Genomic DNA, 15664 nt, shown 5'->3' with positions numbered 1-15664 from the left:
TCCAATTTGTGCTAGCTTAATTCTAGTGCTAGAGAAATGTTACTCCTATATAGCTCTATTCCTTCCCCCCCTGTTGTATTTTTGTTATATAATTTCATCTATTAATGTTACAAACCTAATGATACCTTGTCATAATTATTACTTTAACATTTTTGGTCATTTCCTTAGCCTAATTCAGCTTTGTTCCCACCAATCTCCTAGTGTTATTATCAGTGAATATATTATACATATATTACATTTTTATATGTTATAAGCCCAACAACAAACACATTATATACATATTATCTTATACAAGTACTTTTTAAATCTGTTAAGAGGAAGGAGAAAAAATGCATTTCTACTGTCTTTCATAGTTGCAATTACCTTTACTGGTGTTGTTTGGTTTTTCATGTGGATTTGAATACTGTCTGAGGTTGCTTTCTTTCAGTCTGAAGACCTTCCTTTAGTATTTCTTGTAAGGTAGTTCTGCCAGAAACATACTCTCTTAGTTTTTTTTTACATCTGGAAAAGTCTATTTAATATTTATTTTTGAAAGATAGCATTGCTGGATATAGGATTCTTGGTTGAAAGTTTTGTTTTTTTGAGCAGTTTGCCTTCTGGCCTCCATTGTTTCTACTGAAAAGTCAGTTATTCAACTTATTGACACTCCCTTGTAAGTAATGAGTAATTTTTCTCTTGCTCCTTTCAGCATTTCCTCCTTGTCTTTGACTTTTAGCATCTTTTACTCTGTGCCTTTTTGTGAATCTTTTTGTGTTTATACCACTTAGAGTTTTTTGACTTTTTTTCCGAATATGTAGGTTATTGTTTTCCAGCAAATGTGTTAGGTTTTCAGCCATACTTTCTTCAAATATTTTTCTTCTCCTTTCTTTCCCTTCTCTCCTTTTGGTAACCCCATACTGAATAATTTTGTTCACTTGATGGTATACACATTTCTCATTTTTCTTCATCCTCTTTTCTGTTTTTTTGGCTTCTATGATCTTTATTCCTGTATCTTCAAGTTTGCTTATTCTTTCTTCTGCCAGTTCAAATCTACTGTTGAGCCCCTCTAGTGAATTTTTTTATTTCAGTTATTGTGCTTTTCAACTCTTTCATTTCCATTTGGTTCTTTTTTTGTAATTTGTATCTCTTTATTGATATGTCTCTATTTGATGCAACATTGTTGTCATACCTTCCTTTGCTTCTTTAATCATGGTTTCTTTTAGTTTTGTGAAGATGGTTAAAATGGCTACTTTAAAGTCTTTTTCTGATTAATCTGACATCTTTTCACTGTCATAGGCACTTTCTGTTGCCTGTTTTATCTCCCATTGGTGGGGCATATTCTTCTGTTTCTTTGCATGCCTCATAATTTATTATTGTAAACTGTATTTTAGATAATATATTGTAGCAACTTTGGGTAGTATCCCCCCAGGAGCTTATTATTGTTTTGTGTTTATTTATTTAGTGGTTGACTTTTTATTTTAGTGAAATCTACCCCCCCTTAGTGTTCAGCCTCTGATATTGTTGTTCATAGAGGCACAGCTTTGGTTATAATCTCAGTTATGCTGAAATGACAGTGGTTTTTGAAGGGCTCTTTTCTTCTTTCCCTGACCACACCCAATTGCTAAACTCCAATAATTGGCAAATGATTGCTCAATTGTTTGCAGCAATGCTCTGGGGCAAAAATGTTCTGCAAATGAACAATTCTTGCTCCTCTGAAGAAATACTTTCTGACACCAGTATTTGATTTTTGTTCTGATCCCAGGAGAGCTTCTCCCAGCTGTTTCATTCCTGGTTTTCTCCTTCAAACTAGCTGGTTTACATTTTAACCTCTATCTTAAATATCCTCCCAACTGCCTTTCATTACACTTATTGGATAAGCACTCACTGAATAAGCACACATTGCAGTGGGCAGCAGACTAGATACTCTCTGTTTGGATCTCCTGGCATAAAATCACTACCCTCCAAGCTGGAGCAAGAGTGAAAAGAGTTCACTATTCTCAGAGGTGCTACACTAAAGGTATAGCCTCCATTCCATAAGTCAGGGCTGAGTAGAAGGAAGAAGGCCTTCTCTCGATTGTACTCAACCATGACTTAGCTTCAGCAACCAGTAGCTGGGGGCAGGGTGAGAAATGCTGACACCCTGTTTCTCTGGGAGGAAAATTTTCCATCTTGGTGTTATTGGGAGAAAGAACTCTATATTCTTGGCTACAGGAGTTTGGAGTAGTCTCTGGCCTTGTTTGAGCTAGGAGGTGGGAAAGGGACATAGTAATCTTGGTTCAAATAGATGTTTCTTTATTTTCTATTCACCCTTAGGATCATTTCCAGAGGCTTTAAATGGTTAGATATTTTTAAAATAGTTTTCACCTGTTTCATTAAAGTCAACTTCTATGTGATATTGATTAAAATTGATTTATTGATTGAAAGTTCCTTTTTATAAAAAACAATTTTAATATCTTTGGACCTTAGCTTCCACCACTATAGAATGATGAGTTTGGAGTAAAGTAAGGCTTTTTTTCACTGAAAATTCCTATATTTTTCTATTTTAATACTGCAACAAAATACATAAGTTTAAATAGCTTATGCCACAAATTCAATGAAGGAAAAAATGGTGAAAAGAGGTTTTGATTTATGTCAAACAATATGAAATAACTAGTTATGCATAAGTAATCCAGATTTTAAATAATAGAATACAGAAAAATTGCCTATTGATTCTTCCAACCAAGATCTTTTATCATGGGAGGGGTATCCAGTTACACATAATGCCATAGTTAATCAATTGTTGAAAGAAAGAAAACAAATTCTCCATAGGGTATTTCCTGGTGATTTTATTTTATTTTTTATTAAGTAAACATTGCTGATTTTGGCTTTCTAAAATATATTGACTCTCCCAAGTTTTAACAATCAGCAACGTGCTTTTGTTAAACCATACATAGCTTGTTTAGCAAAGGAGGTTAATGAGGGAAAAACTTACCTTAATGATTAAAATATGTCTCAGACTGGGTCACAGTGTTCCCTAAAGTAATTCATTTTATGAAATTTAATGTGGGAATGGAACTCTAAAGAGAAATGTAAAGTTTAAGTATTATTCTGTTTGGAATGTAAAGGCATTACTTACCTACAATTGACTTTGTGTCTCACTACATAGAAGCCTAGAAAATAAATTGTTTTGCTTACCAGTTCTATAATGCTAAAATGGTAGAATTCATTCTTATGATTTCCAGAACTGTGGCTGTAAAAATATTCAATATTTTATCTGATATTTTGAAATAAAAACAGCATTCTTTCTAGTAGGAAGAGATTTGCTATTGGGTTTGAACATGTCTTCATTTGTACGTAAGCCTCTTTTTTAATTTAGATTTGTAAAATAAAAACAATTTGTAAAATCTATCCCAAGGACAACTTCTAGTTTCAACTCCAACATGTAAAGAGCTTGAAAGTCATCACTCTTGTCCTTACAATAAAAGAAAGCTGGACAAAGACTTTTCTTGGACATATCATAGAATTAAGTAGCAGGGCAAACTACAACTTCCAAATATGAAGAGAGAGGTAAGTCCAGAGAATCAGAACTAAGATCTGTTTACCTAGAACAGAAGCCACTACAGCTGTAAACTTGGGATCACTGAAACAGTAATTTTGATAAATTGCTGGAAGCTGAATATTGACTATCATGAGAGTGAGAAAGTTCTTAGAGCAGTAGTCTTACATATTTGGAGGTTATACCTCCAGATATCCTATCAGGTTCTCACAGTAAAGAAATGAGAAAGATTACGTGTTGGCTCTGACAGTGGGAGGGGAAGGTACTCCTTGTGAAATGCACCAGACCTTCTCCACAGCAAAAGACTACCCTCCAGGGGAATGAATTTACTAGAGTATTATCTCAAAGCCATGGGGGAAGGACATTCTTCTCACTGCAGCCCCCTCTATTCTTTCTTACTTAATCAGTAGGAAAAAAAAAAAACTATACAAGAAGAAACACTTATAAAGGTCACAGCCAGAGACACTGCTCACTAAAAGACTAAGATTTAATTGAAAGAACACAGAATACTCTTTCTCTCACACCTCTTACCACCTCACCAGCAGGGCTTCAACATTATAACAGTAGATTAAAAATGAAAGAGCTGTCAGATATAGAATCTCTCTGAGGAGGAATAACTAAGGAAACCAAAAGTCAAGAGGAGAGAAAAAAATAAGGACACTAGATAATTTGAAGTCTCTGGCACTTATAGATTATAGCAAACATTTAAGAAAGGCCAACTCCTAGGCAGATTAACATAAATTCTCACACCAGATGCCTATTTACTTCAGTTCCTATTACCTAATACATGTCTGGCTTTCAACAAAAAATTACAAGGCACAACAAAAGATAAGACAAAAACACAGACTGAGAAGACAAAGCAAACAGAACAAGATTTAGATATGACACAGATATTGAAACTATCAGAGAAGAAATTTAAACTAACTATGATTAATAAGTTAGCAACTCTAGTGAAAACTATAGACAGCATGCAAGAAGAAATGGATAATGTAAACAGAGAGACAGAAACTCTAACAAAAAAAGATTTTTTTTTAATGGTAGAAATCAAATCACCATAGATATGTAGAATACCTTTGCTGGGATTAAAGATAGACTTAATGTGGCTAAGAAAAGAATCAGTGAGCTTGAATATAGATCAATAGAAACTTCCCAAACTGAAAAGCACAGAGAAAAAGAACAACAACAAAAAAAGTAAATAGAATATTTGAAGTAATAATGGCTGGGAACTATACGACAGACATCAAATCACAGATTCAGGAATCTCAGTGAACACCAAGCAGGAGAAATACTCCAAATTACTACATGTAAGCATACAATATTCAAACTTCAGAAAAGCAAGGAAAAAGAAAAAAAATCTTGGAAGGAGCCAGAGGAAAAATGTCTTGCCTATAGAAAAACAAGGATAAGAATTATAGTGGCCTACTCCTCAGAAACCATGTCAGCAAAAAGAAAGTGAGTGAAATATTTAAAGTGTTGAAAGAAAAAAAAAACCACTAACCTAGAAATGTATATGCAGAAAATTTTCTTCATAATTGAAGGAGAAATAAAAACTTTCTCAAACAAACAAAAGTTAAGGGGATTCATTGCCAGTAGTCCAGCTCTGCAAAAAATAGTAAAAGCTTTTCTTCAGGCATAAAGAAACTGATATAGGTCATTGTAATATTGTGATTTATAAGAAATATATATTTGGTCATTTGGATGAACAAAATATATTTAACATATATTTGGTATTTTCCCACAGTTCCTGGTTCACAGCTTCCCAAACCCTTGGAATTTTCTATGTATCGAGAATGGTAAAGGTGTTTCTAGTTATGTGAATGAGGTAACTTTTAGAAGCACCTAAGGATGGGGGCTATTGGTCAGGAGAATGATCCAATGAGTTAATGGATTGGAATTTTAGTTCCACTCCCGTATTTCCTTGGAGGGGAGAGAGGCTTAAGATTGAATCAGTCTCCTTTGGCCAATGATTTAGTCAATCATGACTATGTACTGAAGTCTCCACAAAACGCGGAGGGAGAGCTTTTTGGTCCCTTTTTCAGAGAACTTCCACATTTTGGAAGCAGAACGCTTTTGCATGTCACTGTGCCAAACCCCAAGCTTCAAAGACATAAAGCCCTTTGTTTGGGACCTTGCCCTATGTATCTCTTCATCTGGCTATTGATTCATCTCCTTTAACATCCTATAATAAATAAGTAATATAGTGTGTAAATAAGTTCCCTGTGTTCTGTAAGCTGTTCTAGAAAATTAATTAAACCCAAGGAGGTGGTTATCAAAACCTCTATTTTGTAGGCAGTCAGTCAAAAGCACAGGAAATAATATGGGCTTGTGACTGGTGTCTAAAGTGGGAATGGGGGTGAGTGAGTGTGTAGTCTTGAAGGACTGAGCCCTCAACCTGTGAAATCTGTGTTACCTCCAGTTAAATAGTGTAAAAATTGAGTTGAATTCTTGGACATTATGCTGGTGTTCAAGAATTGCTTGTTAGTGTGGGAAGCCTCTAAATACAGAGGTTGGAATTTGGTCTAGGAACCTTTTTGCTGTTGGATACTTGTATGTACATTAAAAAAGGAAGAGTATTGGAGGAATAATTGAAGGCAATATAAAATACTTAGTTTATCTAAGAAATAACTCTTTAAAGTAATAATAGTAACAATGTATTGGGTGATTATAGCATATAGATAAGTGAAACAAATGACAGCAAATGTTATAAGGGACAGGAGAATTGATAATACCATATTATAAGGCATTTGCACTACCTGTAAGGTAGAATAGTGTTATGTGAAGGTGGACTTATATTAGTTAAAATTGTGCATTATAAATACTGGGGAAACCATTAAAATAATTTTCAAAAGAAATATAATTTAAATATATGTTAAGAGAGGAGAGAAAATAAAATTATATAATATGATCAACTAATATTGGAGAAGGTGATTTCTGGCAACAAATAGAAAATTGTTACAAACATAGTAGATATTAATCCAAGTATATCAGTCATCACTTTAAATGTCAGCGGTATAAACACATTAATTGAAAGAGATTGTAAGAGTGACTGAAAAAACAAAACTAACTATATTTTGTCTATAAGAATCCCACTTTACATATAAAGACCCTGATAGGTTAAAAAATAAAGGGAGGGAGAAAAATATTCTATGCTAACATAATTCAAAAGAAAACTGTAGTAGCCATATTAGTTTTGGACAAAGCAGACTTCAGAACAAGGAGATTTATCAGGGAAAAAGAGGGGCATTACATAAACATTTTCTCTAAGAAAAAATAACATTATTAATGTGTTTAAGCCTAAGAAAACTTGAGACAAAAACGGAGAGAATTGTAAGGAGAAAGAAAGAAATCCACTATTATAGTTAAATTCAACATCTTTCTTTCAGTAATTGAGAGATCAAGCAGGGAGAAAATTGGTAAAGACATAGTTTACCTGAATAACACTATCATTAAGCTATTAAGAGCACTATCAAAAATCTATCTGATATTTATAAAATACTCCATCCAACAACAGAATGCAGATTCTTCTTGAATTAGCATAGAACATTCACCAAGATAGACCACATTTTGGATCATAAAACACACCTTAACAAAGTTTAAAAGAGTAGAAATAATACAAAATATGATATCAGACCACACTGGAATTGAACTAGAAATCAATAACAGAAAGATAGTGGGAAAATCCTTAAATATTTGGAACTTAAACAGTACACTTCTATGTTACATATCGGGCAAAAAAGAAATCTCAAGAAATTGAAAAACTTTTTAAACTGAATGAAAATTAAAATATACCTTATCAAACTTGGAGGGATACAGCAAAATCAGTATTTAGAGGGAAGTTTATAACATTAAATTCATATACTAGAAAAGAACAAATATTTAAAATTAATTACGTAATTTCTACTAGAGTTAATCAATGATTTTGGTAAAGTTGCAGGATACAAAATTAATATACAAGAATGTCTTGCATTTATATACATTAACAATAAAAGATCAGAAAGAGAAATTAAGGAAACAATCCCATTTAGCGTTAAAACAAAAAGAACAAAATACCTAGGAATAAACCTACCTAAGGAGGTAAAAGCCTGTACTCAGAAAACTGTAATATACTGATGAAAGAAATCAAAGATGACACAAACAAATGGAGAGGTATACCATGTTCTTGGGCTGGAAGAATCAATATTGTGAAAATGACTATGCTACACAAAGCAATCTACAGATTCAATGCAAGCCTTATCAAATTACCAATGATATTTTTCACAGAATTAGAACAAAAAAAAAATTTACAATTGTATGGAAACACAAAAGACCCCAAATATCCATAGCAATTTTGAGAAAGAAAAGTGGAGCTGTAGGAATCAGGTGCCCTGACTTCAGACTATACTACAAAGCTACACTAATCAAGACAGTATGGCACTGGCACAAAAATAGAAATACAGGTTAATGGAACAGGTTGGAAAGCCCAGAGAAAAACCCATGCACCCACAGTCACCTAATCTATGACAAAGGAAGAAAGAATAAACATTAGAGAAAAGACAGTCTCTTCAATAAGTGGTGCTGGGAAAACTGGACAGCTACATGTAAAAGAATGAAATTAGAACACTCCCTAACACCATACAAAAAAATAAACTCAAAATGGATTAAAGACCTAAATGTAAGGCTGGACACTATAAAACTCTCAGAGGAAAACATAGGCAGAACACTCTTTGACATAAATCAAAGCAAGATCTTTTTTGACCACCTCTTAGAGTAATGAAAATAAAAATAAACAAATGGGACCTAATTAAACTTAAAAGCTTTGGGACAGCAAAGGAAACCATAAACAAAATGAAAAGACAACCCTCAGAATGAGAGAAAATATTTTCAAATGAAGCAACTGACAAAGGATTAATCTCCAAAATATACAAACAGCTCATGTAACTCAATATCAAAATAAGCAAACAACCCAATCAAAAAAATGGACAGAAGAACTAAATAGACATTTCTCCAAAGAAGACATACAGGTGGCCAAAAAGCACATGAAAATATGCTTAGTATCAGTAATTATTAGAGAAATGCAAATGAAAACTACAATGAGGTATCACCTCACACAGGTCAGAATGGCCATCATCAAAAAATCTACAAACAATAAATGCTGGAGAGGGTGTGGAGAAAAAGGAACCCTCTTACACTGTTAGTGGGAATGTAAATTCATACAGTCACTATGGAGAACAGTATGGAGGTTCCTTAAAAAACTAAAAATAGAGCTACCATATGACCTAGCAGTCCCACTCCTGGGCATATATCCAGAGAAAACCATAATTTGAAACCATACATGAACCCCAATGTTCACTGCAGCAATATTTACAATAGCTGGGACATGAAAGCAACCTAAATGTCCATCAACAGAAGAATGGATAAAGAAGATGTGGTACATATATACAATGGAATATTACTTAGTCATAAAAGGGAATGAAATTGTGCAATTTGCAGAGATATGGATGGGCCTAGAGACTGTCATACATAGTGACGTAAGTCAGAAAGAGAAAAACAAATATTGTGTAATATTGCTTATATGTGGAATATAGAAAAGTGATACAGATGAACTTATTTTCAAAGCAGAAATACAGACACAGACTTAGAGAACAAATATATGGATACCAAGGGGGAAGGGGAGGTGGGATGAATTGGGAGATTGGGATTGACATATATACGCTACTATATATAAAATAGATAACTAATGAGAACCTACTGCATAGCACAGGGAACTCTCCTTAGTGCTCTGTGGTGACCCAAATGGAAGGAAATCCAAAAAAGAGGGGATATATATATACATATAGCTGATTCACTTTACTGTACAGCAGAAACTAACACAGCATTGTAAAGCAACTATAGTCCAATAAAAATTAATTTTAAAAAAATCAAACCACAAAGAGTAAAGACATTCATTTTAATGATACTTTAGGGCAATTGTTTTCACCCTGGCTCTTCCTGAGCCCTCAGATCCCACACAGAGGCCTCCTCCAGGGCAACCTTGGGAGATGAGACAGAGATAAGACCTTGATCCCCTTGTTATCCGGTTTCCATTTAGGATTTTAAAACAAACAAATAAATCCCTGTCGCAAAGAAAAAAAAAATCTATAATCACAGATATACAACACTGTGAATGTACTTCATGCCACAGAACTGTACACTTTAAAATGGCTAAAATCATAAATTTTATGCTATGTATATTTTACTGCAAAAAATCTATCATGTAAAAGAGGAAAACTGTTCTGACTGCTTTAAAATGAAAATAAATAGATTACACAAATTAAATATACAGCAGGCCCCATGTACTAGAAAAATACTAACACATAAAAATACAATTTTACTGTGTCAAATTTGCTGTGTCCATAATTCATAGGTTATTATAATAAATACTAAATATTTCATTATCAAAAATAAAAAACTAAAATTAATTATGTAATTTTCTACCTTAGAAAATCTAGAGAAAGAAGAGCATTTTAAGCCTAAAGCAGGAAGAAAAAAAGAAATAATAAAATTCAGAGCAGAAATCAATGAAATTGAAAAATAGGAAAATGATAGAGAAAATTAGTCAGACAAAAGCCAGTTCTTTGAAAATATCAATAAAGTTGGTAAACCTCTAGCCCAACTAACCAAGAGAAAAAAAGAGAAGACTTAAATGGACTTTAAAAGTAATAAATGAATACTATAATTTTGACTTATGTTTACACATTTGATAATTTAGACGAAAAGGACAAATTTCTCAAAAGGCACAAAGGAGACTCACACAAGGAGAAATAGATAATTTGTATAGCTCTATATCTAATAAAGAAAGTAAATCAATAATAACCTTCCAAAAACATAATCATCAGAGGCAGATGATTTTACTGGTGAATTCTGTCAAACATTTAACAAAGAAATGATACCAATTTTCCACAATATATTTCAGAAAATTGTGGCAGTGGGAACATTTCTTAACTCATTCTATGGGATCGCCATTATCGTAATACCAAATCCACATAAAGACATTACAAGAAATGGAGATATGCAAATGGAAAATAAACATGTGAAAAGATGAGCCACATCATTTGTCATGAAGGAGTTGCAAATTAAAATAATAAGATATCACTATGAACCTATTAGAATGGTTAAAATTTTTAAAGACTGACAATAACAGCTGCTGGTGAGAATGCAGAGCAACAAGAATGCTCATTCATTGCTAGTGGAAATGAAAAATAATACAGGTACTTTGGAAGACAATTGATATTTTCTTCCAAAATTAAACATAACATTATCATATGGTCCAGCAATTGCACTCCCATGTATTTATCAAATTGATTTGAAAACTTATGTCCACAAAAAACCTGCACATGAATGCTTATGGTAGCTTTATTCATAATTACCAGACCTGGAAAGTAACAAAGAAGTCCTTCAGTAGGTGAATGGACAACAAACTCTGATATACCCATACATGGGAGTACTTTATAGTGATAAAAAGAAAATCCTCAGGACATGAAAAAAAATCACTATTAAATGCATATTGCTAAGTGAAAAAAGACAGTCTGAAAAAGCTACATACTGTACAATTACATTTTATGACATTCTGGAAAAGACAAAACTATAAAAAAGTCCCTGGTTGCTAGGGGTTTGGGGATGTTGATTAGGTAAGGCATAGGGGATTTTTTTTAGGTCAGTGAAACTATTTTGTATGATACTATAAGGGGTGAAAACAAGATATTAAACGTTTGTCAAAACCAATTAATTTTTACAGCACAAAGAGTAATCCTTAACATATGCATTCCAGGAAGGACTGCAAAGTGTGGCAAAATAATCTAAATATGTTACAAATGTATTTTAAAACCTCACTGAAAGGGATGGGGGAATAAATTGCTGACCTAAGTAACTATGGAAATGAATTCAGTCTGTAAGACTGAAGGCAAATGGAACTTCATGTAAACACTGTACTATACTTGATAAAGAGTTCCCACCAGGATATCAATTCTGATACTGCAGTATATGTATACTGAAATTTAAAAATTCAGTAAATATATGATTGATGGTTGGAATCAGATTTCTCACTGTTTGAGTGAGAATTTACAGATAAGGAAGAGAGGAGTATAAAATGATCCAAGTGGTAATGGATTAGAATTTGGAGACATCAGTATGATGATGGAGACATCAGTAGCTTTATATAGACATAGATGGAAACATATATAAATATGTATAGATATGTGTATTATTTATAATATAATTAGTATAAACACATATATTTCCTTGTTATGTCAGCTAAGAGAACCTATAACTAACAACACCCCAGTAGCAATGAGCACATACAGATTTTGTTTCTAAGACCAATCTCCAATAAAAGTGACACAGCTTCTTGGAGAAATGGCTGATCATAGGACTGGGGCAGAAAATATATAGATAAACATGGAGTATATTTTAGTACCTAAAACTAAGGAAGTTCTCAAAGAAAGAAAGAAGAGAAAAGAAAAGGAAAGGAAAGAAGAAAAGAATAAGAAAAACACATTGATGGGGGTAGGGAATACTCAAAGGTACACAGGAGCCAATTGAAACATCTCCCAATGGATAAAACTGGAAGATTTTTAAGCAATAAAATACCTCAAAGTATAAAATAAAGATCCATGAATCCATACTGGTATAAATAAATGGCTGAATAAATAAATAAATGGGGAGAATAGACATATGTCCCATGCAAAATAATTCCAAATAATATATGTATACTCCACTTTTAATGACATAGAGCATAAGTCCCCACTCAAGTGTGGGCTGTGCATAGTGACTTTCTTACAAAAAGTACAGTATGGAAAGGGAGGGAAAAAAAGGTTAACTGTACAGTGAAGTAGCCTGAAAAACACTGTTAAGCCAGGTGATCAAGTTAACATCAACAGTTGACTTTGATGTTAACTGTCACTTTACCTCTGTAGTCTTTCAACCCAAAACACATAACTCCAGTCTAATAACAATAATAAAAAATCAGACAAATCCCCATTTATGGATATTCTACAAAGTAACTTGAACAGTATTCCTCAAAACTGTCAAAGTCAGCAGAAACAACAACAAAAACAAAGGAAAATCTGAGACATTGTCACAGCCAAGAGGAGTCTAAGTAGACATGAGAATTAATTGTAATGTAGAATCCTGGATGGGATCTTCAAACAGAAAAAAACAGTAGAAGAAAACTAAGGGAATCTGAATAAAGGTTGAATATCAATTGATAAAGAATGTTTGATATTGGTTCATAAATTTTAATAAATGTACCATTCTAATGTAAGATGTTAGTAATAGGGGATTCTATTACTAGAATGTGTGTGGGGGGTATATAGAAACTCTCTGTACTGTCTGCCATAATTGTGTAAATCAAAAACTTATTGTGTAAATCAAAAAATTTATTCTAAAATAAATTTTATTAAAAAAAATCTGTTCCTAGGAGCTAAGAACCTCTAAGGATATATAGGAATAGTCAGATTTAGAAAACCAGAATAACAATAATCAAGTCACTAAATGTATTTTACATTGGTTTGTCATGGATTTGAGGAAGTTTTGAGTACATGTTTTAGGACAAATGATAGCAATCACAGATGTTCATAAAGTTGTCAATATTTCTCCAATTCACTAACTGCTATTGGCAGGTGCTGACATAGTCTAGCAGCTGCCAACATCAGAAGGTGTCATATCCCATGAGTAAAAATAATGAGTCCTTATTCCCTAACAAATAAAATTAGATCATCTTCATTAAATAAGTTGGTAATTCTCTTTATATTAGGAGCAATAAATATTGCCAAGTGGAAAGGGATTTTTATTCTTCTTTCTTTATCTGGAACCTCAGTCAATAGTGTGCAAGGCTTCCTGGAATAGGAAACGAGAGTAGACATTTATTTATATAAACGATTTATGTAACTATTCTCTTTATGTAAGATTCTTTGAGGGCTTTTGTCATGTTTGTGTGGTTAAGAGGCTGATGAATCTCTTTTTCCTTATATGTGTACTTTGCTACAGGAAGAGGATGTATATAAGAGATAAAAGTTCAAGGCTGAATAAAGGTTTAAAGAAGTTCTTTAGGTTAAGCCTCAATTTGTCTGTTTTTTCTTCTTTGAAAAATAATTCTAGAGAAGAACTAAGGTTGTTAATATTTTTTTGTATTTCCCTTGGGGAAGTTCACTGTTTATGAAATGGAGGTTTACTTCCTTTTCTTTTCATATCATTATAAGTAATCTTTCACATGTGTAAAGATGTGTAGCTTTCAGTGCAATAAAATCATTGTCTTCCAGAAAGCCTTTGGTGTTCTCTTATACATATTTTACAGGGTTTGAGCATATGACTCTCATGGTCTATATCAGCCTTTTATTAAATATTGTTTTATGCTAAAAGCCAATATAGCATTATTACTCCACAGTATTTTTCAAAAAAACAAATGTCCAGAAACTTTTTCTTTAAAATAATTTAACATTTTTATAAAAAAAATACTTTTTAACTTGCTACCCGTATTTTAAAAATAGAATAAAATAATGTTTGGGGGAAAAAGTAAAATTCATAAGGTGAATAAAATATTAGTAAGTTATCATCAGTCATACTTCATTTTACACCCTGAAGAGCAATCTAGAGAAGAAAAGTGTCTTTATTGGATAAACCAAGAACCAGAAGTATCTCCAGTATCTCCAAACAATTGTTGTGGTTTATATTTAATAAAATTTAAAAAATATATGACAAAGCAGCTTGAAATAGCAGGAAAGAATAGTGTCAGACTGAACTAGCCACCATTTATTTTTTGGCACGTTATTTGGGAGGTTTAACCAGAAATTTTAAACATCACCTAATTTTTGTTCTGCCTTCATGAAAATTTTGAAAGAGAAAATTTATAGCCAGTCTATCAAAATATTAATAAAAACATAGGCCAACCAGGTTTACCCATACTTACTTACGTCTATAATTTCTCCAGTACAGCAGCTACCTACCTAATAATTATAGTCTCCTGTTGACACCAGTGGCCTAAGGCTGTGTATACGAGCCAATGTATCTACCGCCATTTTTTTCTGAGGTTCTCTGACATATTTTGTTAAATTTTGTTCCACTGGATACAAGTTGGAAACTTGGTTATGACTGAGTGTTGATATAAACTGTAAGTAACAAAAGACTTGTTAACTTTCAGGCAAGAGGAAGAAAGATCTAGATCCTAGTTGGCTAAGGAAAGCTGAGTGAGGAGAAAAATGGTTTGAAGGAGCAATGCTGCCATTGCCTGCCTCCTTGGTCAAGAAGAGTCAATCCTGACTACAACCTTCTACAATACAGTCTTTTTCTTTTTTGCTTTTTTTTGCGGTACACAGGCCTCTCACTGTTGTGGTCTCTCCTGTTGCAGAGCACAGGCTCCGGACGTGCAGGCTCAGCAGCGCTGGCTCACGGGCCCAGCCGCTCCGCGGCATGTGGGATCTTCCCGGACCGGGGCATGAACCCGTGTCCCCTGCATCAGCAGGCAGACTCACAACCACTGCGCCACCAGGGAAGTCCTGTTTTTTTGTTTGTTTGTTTTTTTAACATCTTTATTAGAGTGTAACTGCTTTACAATGGTGTGTTAGTTTCTGTTTAAAACAAAGTGAATAAGTTATACATATACATATGTTCCCATATCTCTTCGCTCTTGCATCTCCCTCCCTCCCACCCTCCTTATCCCACCCCTCTAGGTGGTCACGAAGCACCGAGCTGATTTCCTTGTGTTATGCAGCTGCTTCCCACTAGCTATCTATTTTACATTTGATAGTGTATATATGTCCATGCCACTCTCTCACTTTGTCCCAGCTTACCCTTCCCCCTCCCCATATCCTCAAGTCCATTCTCTAGTAAGCCTGCATCTTTATTCCCGTCTTGCCCCTAGGTTCTTCTGACTTTTTTTTTCTTTTTTTAAATTCCATATATATGTGTTAGCATACGGTATTTGTTTTTCTCTTTCTGACTTACTTCACTCTGTATGACAGTCTCTAAGTCCATCCACCTCACTACAAATAACTCAGTTTCATTCCTTTTTATGGCTGAGTAATATTCCATTGTATATATGTGCCACATCTTTTTTTTTTTTTTTTTTTGCCACATCTTCTTTATCCATTCATCTGTGGATGGACACTTAGGTTGCTTCCATGTCCTGGCTATTGTAAA

Source organism: Pseudorca crassidens, chromosome X (assembly GCF_039906515.1).
Source record: "Pseudorca crassidens isolate mPseCra1 chromosome X, mPseCra1.hap1, whole genome shotgun sequence".
Classification (NCBI taxonomy): Eukaryota; Metazoa; Chordata; class Mammalia; order Artiodactyla; family Delphinidae; genus Pseudorca; species Pseudorca crassidens.
The sequence above is the reverse complement of the archived record's forward strand: the minus strand, read 5'-3'. Positions refer to the sequence as shown.